Below are 11,269 nucleotides of genomic sequence, written 5' to 3'. Positions count from 1 at the left end.
AGTAAAGCAAAGGCAGCTGTGATGTGTTTGTGGCTGTAGGGAAGAACTGAGCGTCAGATAGGGGACAAAGATGGGCAATAGGGATGTAAACCTCAATAACTGTCCAATATAATATAGTACACTCATAGGCAACGCAACGCAATATACCAAATAGAGGATAATACAGTGGAGAGTTTGGTTACAGTAGGTTACTCCCCCATTTCTACATTGTGGAGAAAAACCAAGAATATCTGGCATATCTGAATATTACAAATCATGTGGAAGTTGGAAAAAATATACAACAGATTTGGTTACACAATACACCAGTCGTCGGCTGGCCTTATTATACACTATTACACGCCATCTTATGAATAGATTCTTAAAAATAATGTGTCAGACTCGGCAATATAGTCCGCACAGCTAGTTTGTCTTTCTGAGGTCTCTGATCAAATCCCAAATCATGAACATGTCAATCAGATTAAACCTGCCAATAAGCCGGAGGAGGGAGTTGGTTACTGCGGATCTCAGACCAGCTAGGAGTCATGAGGAGGGAATCTACCTCCACTCACTTTCTGTCTGCTAGGGCTAATCTGAGAAAGATTGAGAGAGCGAGAGAGCGATTGTTTGTTATTGTTTGTGTCGAGGTTTTAGGTTTCAGTGACAAGATAAACTTCTGTCTTAGCAGTTAGTTGTTTATTCATACTTGAGTGGGAGAATGTGTGTGTGTGTGTGTGTGTGCGCGCGTGTGTGTGTGTGTGTGGATGCATGCAAGTGTGTGTGTGTTTGTAATGTCCCTACTTCTGTTATTACAAATATATTGGAAGTTCACCAAAAAAACTCCATTCTTCCAGATGCAAATAATCATGAAAAAGAAAACTCACACACGATGGTCTTCCTGAGAAGAACACTACTGTCGCTCTCTGCCAGACTCCTTTACTGCACATATAAATCATTCTTTACCAGATAGATTTCAACAAAACAACAAGCGACAGGCAAACAACCCACACAGACTGAGTAACAATTAGCCAAAAGGCAGAGTAGCTGTGAAACATCGGAAAATGAAAGGACACACATTTCAACATTTGCATCATTGTTTAGATATGAACTTTCTTTCAACAGGAATTGAGAAAACACGGTATACCAGTTTAACTAACGCATCATGAAAGATTAACTTTCGGTGTCTTCTACAGTCACATCAGAGCAACAGCTGATAAACACAGGGTTGTGTTCCCGTGCCCCAGTAAACACCAGAACACGAGGGTCCTGTCATACCGCTGCAACACTTACTGAGCCTAAACGATGCCTTTGACCACTGTAGTGGTGGTCCATATGGTGGTGCGTGTGTTTGTGTATTGTTCTGTAAGGTTAGGTCGCATTACTTTCCAGAGGATGCAGAGAGGAAGAGAGACAAAGACACAGCAGAGCCACTATGGAGCCCTGTAAGAGAGCCCACTGGGCCAGTTGCCTGAGTGCTCCCTAACACAGGGCTGCTCTATGGAAACTGGCCTCCCTGCTACAATATGTGCAGTCATCCATAAATCAGTCATCTGAATCACATGGGCACTTTAATTAAGAAAATACAGACAGGTATGATAAGGAATGGTTTGAAATGGTTAAGCATGAGACATTCTCTCTTTATTTGTCAGGAAATACAGAACGTTTTGATGTGACATGAAGTTCATGTGGTAAGATTGACCTCAATGAATGTTTCAAATATTTAGGCGAAGTAGTCATTTCTGAGATGAAATACAAGGAATCCACATGTCTGTTTGATGTGTGTGTGTGTGAGTCATTTGTCTGTCGATTAACGATTGGTCGGCAGTGTTTAAGCTACAAGAGGGCAGTAAATCTGTGTGTGTGTGTGTCTGCTAAGTCATTTGTTACAGTTTTCTTCAAAGACATGACAGACGCTGTACCTCTGCCCCGCTGTTAAACATGCAGAGATTTACTTCCATCTGACACACACACACACACACACACACACACACACACACACACACACACACACACACACACACACACACACACACACACACACACACACACACACACACACACACACACACACACACACACACACACACACACACACACACACACACACACACACACACACACACACACACACACACACACACACACACACACACACACACACACACACACACACACACACACACACACACACACACACACACACACACACACAATTCAGTCCCATTCAAAATCCTATTTTCCCTAACCTTAACCCTAACCCCAAAACCTAACTTTAACCATAACTCTAAACCTTACCCTAGCTCCTAACCCTAACCTTAATTCTGATCTTAACCCTAAACCCCCTAGAAATAGCATTTGAAATTGTGGGTGTAGCGGGGTAAGCGCTAATAGCGTTTCAATCGGTGACGTCACTCACTCCGAGACCTTGAAGTAGTTGTTCCCCTTGCTCTGCAAGAGCTGTGGCTTTTGTGGAGTGATGGGTAACGGTGCTTTGAGGGTGACTGTTGTCGATGTGTGTTAGAGGGTCCCTGGTTCGAGCACAGGTAGGGGCGAGGAGAGGGATGGAAGCAAAACTGTTACATGGGAACTAACAAAATGTCCCCAGTTGGTAAAAATGTTGTTCTGCTCCCCACAAGTATAGTTAAAGAATCCACACACACACACACACACACTCAAAGGAGATGTGTCTGTCATGTAATATGAAAGCACCGTGAATAACGACTCACACTAAGAGGAAGAGTTGGACCCCTGGAGTGAGAAATACCACAGAACACACATACCGACCGACCGCAAGACACACTGACACCCCATCAAACACACACCCTGATCTCTAGACAGTGACACGTGGTGCAGATAAAACACAGACCTGTAGCGTTACTCATCTGCTCAGAGTTAAGCACAGTGTGGCAAACACGTGCAGATACGCACACGCATACCCACACAAACACACGCACACACACCACACACACACCTCATTGAAACATCTGTCCTCGCTAGTAATACAAATACGTACAAATATATCCCGTCCATGAGTTTACAAGTTTAATGATGAGCTCTTGTTCCATCTTTCATCACTCTCTCCTTTTCCTCTTCTCCAGTCATCTGTTCATCTCTCTCTACTGTTCCGAAAAGCTTGTTTTATGTAAGCTTCTGGTGAACCTGGCTAACTACCAGAGACACGGCACTGACTGATGTACACATCTTGTGCCAACCTGTGTAAACGTATCATTTGTAGACCTCTATCAACATTCTCACAGAACCTTAGGGCACTAGTCTCACATCAGGGTGTGTGTGTGACACTTGTGTCACATTAGACAATGCCAGCGTGATTTCCTGGCATCGGGTCGGGTATCCACCCACTCTGCCCAGAGAGGCGATGACATTTCACTTTCTCATGCTATAAAATACATTTTACCAAGACAAATATGATTCTTCAAGTTCTGAATCGATAACATATCATAAACATTACATGAAAAAATTTGGAATTTCGTAATCTTATACATCCAATAATGACAGAGTTTAGTGAACAGAGCGGTGCCGCTTTCTCGCACGACTTTTGAGGATTTTACATGTGGTAGCGGCCTTCTTGCAAAAAAAATTCCGCAGGTCGCAAAAACCAAAACTAAAATGACATGAGCTGAGCTGAGTTAAATTTAAAATACTTTGAAAATAAAAATATTGCGGTATGCACAGTGCTCCGTTGACATTTCACACAGATACACTTGTATTTGTGGAAAAGTCTTCGAAAAAGGACAGGACTTTCGCATTGACTATGAATAGCGTATACTAAAATATGGAAATACTACATCTCAAAATCGATATCTATCTTACCTCAATATTGTCTTACGTCCTCCAGATATTTGGACAAAATATCTAATTGCGAATGTTTGTCCGGATATTGCAATTGCGATTAGGAATTGCGATTTTCAAAACTTGGTAATTCCACCAGACATGGTGAAAGATGAGTTCAACGGTGAGCATGTCAGTTAGCCTTTATTCTCTCACAGAATCCAGCCTAGCTGACGTAATGCTATTTTCCTGATTTTTGAAGAAGAAAAAAATCTGTCCCTTTCTCTCTTTTAGTCATCCTAATGTTGGCCACACTACAAGTGTAAAAACTCCAATAAACTTTTGAACAGATTATGATAGAGACATGAGGTTTGGACCATTTGTTTTCGTAGAGGAGTATCAACACCCACTGGTCAAAATATGCATTTTGTATTAGACACCCTACTGAATGTTTTGTTTTGGGAAGTATTATACCTCTAGTTACAGCACAGAAAGAATGCTCTGTAACAATTGAGTTAGGAGACAAAGTTGATAACGTAACCTATACCAAATATAATATAATAATATAATATATGCCATTTAGCAGACGCTTTTATCCAAAGCGACTTACAGTCATGTGTGCATACATTCTACGTATGGTTGGTCCCGGGGATCGAACCCACTACCCTGGCGTTACAAGCACCATGCTCTACCAACTGAGCTACAGAAGGACCACAAATATATTAAAATATATTTAAACAGAAGTCCATTCACCTTTAGGATTACACTAAATTCTAATTGCTTGGAAGATGTTGAATGATTTAGATGTGCCATTGGGAAATGTTGTCATATTTCCTCCTCATAATTTAATGAACATGTCAAGGTTTTAGAGTTCAGAACCAGCTGCATTGGGTTGAGTGGAATGTGTTATCTTAGATTAGTTTAGTGTGTGTGTTAGAGGTCGACAGATTATGATATTTCAACGCCGATACCGATAACAATTATTGGAGGACCAAAAAAGCCGATACCGATTAATCGGACGATTTTATTATTTATTTATTTGTAATAATGACAATTACAACAATACTGAATGAACACTTATTTTAACTTAATATAATGCATCAATAAAATCAATTTAGCCTCAAGTAAATAATGAAACATGTTCAATTTGGTTTAAATAACGCAAAAACAAAGTGTTGGAGAAGAAAGTAAAAGTGCAATTTGTGCTATGTAAGAAAGCTAACGTTTCAGTTCCTTGCTCAGAACATGAGAATATATGAAAGCTGGTGGTTCCTTTTAACATGAGTCTTCAACATTCCCAGGTAAGAAGTTTTAGGTTGTAGTTACTATAGGAATTATAGGACTATTTCTCTCTATTATACCATTTGTATTTCATATACCTTTGACTATTGGATGTTCTTATAGGCACTTTAGTATTGACAGTGTAACAGTATAGCTTCCGTCCCTCTCCTCGCTCCTCCCTGGACTCGAACCAGCAACACAACGACAACAGCCACCATCGAAGCAGAGTTACCCATGCAGAGCAAGGGGAACAACTACTAGAAGGCTCAGAGCGAGTGACGTTTGAAACGCTATTAGCGCGCTCTAACTAGCTAGCCATTTCATCTCGGGAGTTGATAGGCTTGAAGTCATAAACAGTGCAATGCTTGATGCACAACAAAGAGCTGCTGGCAAAACGCACGAAAGTGCTGTTTGAATGAATGTTTACACGCCTGCTTCTGCCTACCACCGCTCAGTCAGATATTTAGATACTTATATGCTTGTATGCTTAGTCAGATTATATGCAACGCAGGACACGCTAGATAATATCTAGTAATATCATCAACCATGTGTAGGAAACTAGTGATTATGATTGATTGTTCAATGCTACAAGCTATTTAGTCATTGTTAGTTTTTTTAACCTGGATAACACTCGCCAGTCCAGCTTCCCTGCCCCATCCACCGCTGCCCCCTGGACACTGATCACTTGGATACATAGCTGATGCATGCTGGACTGTCCATTAGTCACGGTACTCCATTCTGCTTGTTTATGTTTTATCTGTCGGCCCCAGCCACACTCAGGCTCTGTGTGTAGTTAATCCGACCCTCCCTGCCTAGTCAACGCCATTTTACCTGCTGTTGTTGTGCTAGCTGATTAGCTGTTGTTGTCTCACCTACTGTTTTAGCTAGCTCTCCCAATTCAACACCTGTGATTACTGTATGGCTCGCTGTATGTCTCTCTCAAATGTCAATATGCCTTGTATACTGTTGTTCAGGTTAGTTATCATTGTTTTAGTTTACAATGGAGCCCTTAGTTCCACTCTTCATACCCCTGATACCTCCTTTGTCCCACCTCCCACACATGCGGTGACCTCATCCATTACAACCAGCATGTCCAGAGATACAACCTCTCTCATCATCACCCAGTGCCTGGGCGTACCTCCGCTGTACCCGCACCCCACCATACCCCTGTCTGTGCATTATGCCCTGAATATATTCTACCATGCCCAGAAACCTGCTCCTCTTATTCTCTGTCCCCAACGCTCTAGGCGACCAGTTTTGATAGCCTTCAGCCGCACCCTCATACTACTCCTCCTCTGTTCCGCGGGTGATTTGGAGGTAAACCCAGGCCCTTCATGTCCCCAGGCACCCTCATTTGTTGACTTCTGTGATTGAAAAAGCCTTGGTTTCATGCATGTCAACATCAGAAGCCTCCTCCCTAAGTTTGTTTTACTCACTGCTTTAGCACACTCTGCTAACCCTGATGTCCTTGCCATGTCTGAATCCTGGCTCAGGAAGGCCACCAAAAATTCAGAGATTTCCATACCCAACTATAACATCTTCCGTCAAGATAGAACTGCCAAAGTGGGAGGAGTTGCAGTCTACTGCAGAGATAGCCTGCAAAGTAATGTCATACTTTCCAGGTCCATACGCAAACAGTTCAAACTACTCATTTTGAAAATGACTCTCTCCAGAAATAAGTCTCTCACTGTTGCCGCCTTTTACCGACCCCCCTCAGCTCCCAGCTGTGCCCTGGACACCATTTGTGAATGCATCGTCCCATCATCGCCCCCCATCTAGCTTCAGAGTTTGTTCTGTTAGGTGACCTATACTGGGATATGCTTAACACCCCGGCAGTCCTACAATCTAAGCTAGATGCCCTCAATCTCACACAAATCATCAAGGAACCAACCAGGTACAACCCTAACGCTGTAAACAAGGGCACCCACATAGACGTCATCCTGACCAACTGGCCCTCCAAATACACCTCCGCTGTCTTCAACCGGATCTCAGCGATCACTGCCTCATTGCCTGTATCCGCTACGGAGCCGCAGTCAAACGACCACCCCTCATCACTATCAAACGCTCCCTAAAACACTTCTGTGAGCAGGCCTTTCTAATCGACCTGGCCCGGGTATCCTGGAAGGACATTGACCTCATTCCGTCAGTTGAGGATGCCTAGTCATTCTTTAAAAGTAACTTCCTCACCATTTTAGATAAGCATGCTCCGTTCAAAAAATGCAGAACTAAGAACAGATATAGCCCTTGGTTCACTCCAGACCTGACTGCCCTCGACCAGCACAAAAACATCCTGTGGCAGACTGCAATCGAATAGTCCCCGCGATATGCAACTGTTCAGGGAAGTCAGGAACTACTGTGAAGTCCATGGAGAACAAGAGCACCTCCTCCCAGCTGTCCACTGCACTGAGGCTAGGTAACACGGTCAACACCGATAAATCCATGATTATCGAAAACTTCAACAAGCATTTCTCAACGGCTGGCCATGCCTTCCGCCTGGCTACTCCAACCTCGGCCAACAGCTCCGCCCCCCCCGCAGCTACTCGCCCAAGCCTCTCCAGGTTCTCCTTTACCCAAATCCAGATAGCAGATGTTCTGAAAGAGCTGCAAAACCTGGACCCGTACAAATCAGCTGGGCTTGACAATCTGGACCCTCTATTTCTGAAACTATCCGCCGCCATTGTCACAACCCCTATTACCAGCCTGTTCAACCTCTCTTTCATATCGTCTGAGATCCCCAAGGATTGGAAAGCTGCCGCAGTCATCCCCCTCTTCAAAGGGGGAGACACCCTGGACCCAAACTGTTACAGACCTATATCCATCCTGCCCTGCCTATCTAAGGTCTTCGAAAGCCAAGTCAACAAACAGGTCACAAACAGGTCACTGACCATCTCGAATCCCACCGTACCTTATCCGCTGTGCAATCTGGTTTCCGAGCCGGTCACGGGTGCACCTCAGCCACGCTCAAGGTACTAAACGATATCATAACCGCCATCGAAAAAAGACAGTACTGTGCAGCCGTCTTCATCGACCTTGCCAAGGCTTTCGACTCTGCCAATCACCATATTCTTAACGGCAGACTCAGTAGCCTCGGTTTTTCGGATGACTGCCTTGCCTGGTTCACCAATTACTTTGCAGACAGAGTTCAGTGTGTCAAATCGGAGGGCATGTTGTCCAGGCCTCTGGCAGTCTCTATGGGGTGCCACAGGGTTCAATTCTCGGGCCGACTCTTTTCTCTGTATATATCAATGATGTTGCTCTTGCTGCGGGCGATTCCCTGATCCACCTCTACGCAGACGACACCATTCTATATACTTCCGGCCCGTCCTTGGACACTGTGCTATCTAACCTCCAAACGAGCTTCAATGCCATACAACACTTGAAAGATTAGTGGAATCTGTGTGGGTTGCTGGACAGGTAGGATGACTGACAGTGAAGGTGAACAGGTGGTCACGTGTCAGGTGACAGAGGAATGTATGAGACTGAGGCAGGAATTCCTTTAACCATAAAGTGGTATATTTACTGAGTAGTCTGTGCTGCATCACAAAGGAAACAAATAACATGTATACAATCAAATTCATAATCAAAGATCAAATCATATCAGTCATTATTAACATAAGTTAAGGAATTCAACAGTCCAGTTCATTAAGATGTCAATAGTAATCATCCGAGAGTCATTTAGGCTCATAACTATTTATCATAAATCATGAAAGAATGCAAACAGTGAATGTTTATACAATCTATAATCCCCATGATCAAAGTCAATCAGTTAGCAAACAATGACGTTTCTCATTTCACGCTTTCAATAGTCTTCATGTGTACATATAATTAATTTCAATACACATGAACCATATCGATTGTGTAATTGGCCTATGAGGATCTGTAGGGCCGTGATCATTGACAATTCACATTACACAATATGTTTGAAGCGTGCGCTCCAAGCCGCGCTCCGCGGTGATAACTATAAACAATAATTGAATGGCCCACTCTCCCGATCACCACAGATCATTCAGATGAAAGGTAAGAGTTGGTGGACTTACGTGGATTCATGGACGCACAGAACTTCTGGATCAGATGGAGTTAGGGAAGAGAAAGCAGCGAGATCAGGCGATGGCAATTTCCTCCTTTTATGGAGTTGAGATCTGTAGGACATTTCCACCTGACCTAATTAAAGCGCCCCTGGCCCAGCTGAGTAAATGGCAATGAATTAAAGGAGTATTCCACCAACTCCATGGGCCTTTTCTACAACACTCTTTCCGTGGCCTCCAACTGCTCTTAAAAGCTAGTAAAACCAAATGCATGCTTTTCAACCATTCGCTGGCTGCACCCGCACGCCTGACCAGCATCACCACCCTGGATGGTTCCGACCTTGAATATGTGGACATCTATAAGTACCTAGGTGTCTGGCTAGACTGTAAACTCTCCTTCCAGACTCATATCAAACATCTCCAATCGAAAATCAAATCAAGAGTCGGCTTTCTATTCCGCAACAAAACCTCCTTCACTCACGGCGCCAAACTTACCCTAGTAAAACTGACTATCCTTCCGATCCTCGACTTCGGCGATGTCATCTACAAAATTGCTTCCAACACTCTACTCAGCAAACTGGATGCAGTTTATCACAGTGCCATCCGTTTTGTCACTAAAGCACCTTATACCACCCACCACTGCGACTTGTATGCTCTAGTCGGCTGGCCCTCGCTACATATTCGTCGCCAGACCCACTGGCTCCAGGTCATCTACAAGTCCATGCTAGGTAAAGCTCCGCCTTATCTCAGTTCACTGGTCACGATGGCAACACCCATCCGTAGCACGCGCTCCAGCAGGTGTATCTCACTGATCATCCCTAAAGCCAACACCTCATTTGGCTGCCTTTCGTTCCAGTTCTCTGCTGCCTATGACTGGAACGAATTGCAAAAATCGCTGAAGTTGGAGACTTTTATCTCCCTCACCAACTTCAAACATCTGCTATCTGAGCAGCTAACTGATCGCTGCAGCTGTACATAATCTATTGGTAAATAGCCCACCCATTTTCACCTACCTCATCCCCATACTGTTTTTATTTATTTACTTTTCTGCTCTTTTGCACACCAATATCTCTACCTGTACATGACCATCTGATCATTTATCACTCCAGTGTTAATCTGCAAAGTTGTAATTATTCGCCTACCTCCTCATGCCTTTTGCACAGAATGTATATTGACTCCCCTTTTTCTACTGTGTTATTGACTTGTTAATTGTTTACTCCATGTGTAACTCTGTGTTGTCTGTTCACACTGCTATGCTTTATCTTGGCCAGGTCGCAGTTGCAAATGAGAACTTGTTCTCAACTAGCCTACCTGGTTAAATAAAGGTATTATTTTTTTTTTTAATTATTATTATTTTTTTTTTTTTAAAAAATAATAATTTATCGACAAATCGCGCCCAAAAATACAGATTTCTGATTGTTATGAAAACTTTAAATGGCCCTAATTAATAAGCCATTCCGATTAATCGGTCGACCTCCAGTGTGTGTGCGTAAATGTACGTTTTTGCATAGAATGACAATACACGTTAATGTATTCAGAGAGAGATGTTAGGTCTATAACAGACACTGGTCATTATATGATAAACACAGTCACTCCAAAGAGACACAACAACAGCCCATGGACTCAGGACAGATAATGGAAAGCCCCTATCTGACATCACAGAAGTGTTCAGGTCTAGTTAGAAGCCATCAATTGCTCCTCCAATGACTGCTTCATCAATGGTCAGACATAAAAACTAAAAAGTGGTCAAACCACAAAGACATCACACACACATCACACTAACTGCACACACAGCATCTTCACACTTTACACCGCACACACACTGCACCCACTGGCTTTCACACATACCACAGTCCCTCTTGCTCAGCTCTCGCCTTTCCGTCTCCACTCAAAACTCACAGACAAACGCACATTAAATAGACATACTCTCCCCCCTCCTCTCTCCCATTCTCTCTCTCGCTCAGTGTCCATCTGTGTGAGATAAGTCAACATGAGAATGCGTGATATTGCTCTCTCTGTATTCAGATCTCAGTGTACACAGCACTCCATGGCCTCCCTGGTTCAATTTCACAGCCCAAAAAAATCTAGTGCCGATTCAGACAGGAAACCCGAGTATTGGCATAAGCTGATTTTGCAGCAATTAGATGAATCACTCTACCACTCATCATCACTCTTCATCACCATCATCATTCATCACT

This window comes from Oncorhynchus gorbuscha, linkage group LG08 (genome assembly GCF_021184085.1).
Source record: "Oncorhynchus gorbuscha isolate QuinsamMale2020 ecotype Even-year linkage group LG08, OgorEven_v1.0, whole genome shotgun sequence".
Lineage (NCBI taxonomy): Eukaryota > Metazoa > Chordata > Actinopteri > Salmoniformes > Salmonidae > Oncorhynchus > Oncorhynchus gorbuscha.
Note: the sequence above shows the minus strand (reverse complement) of the source record.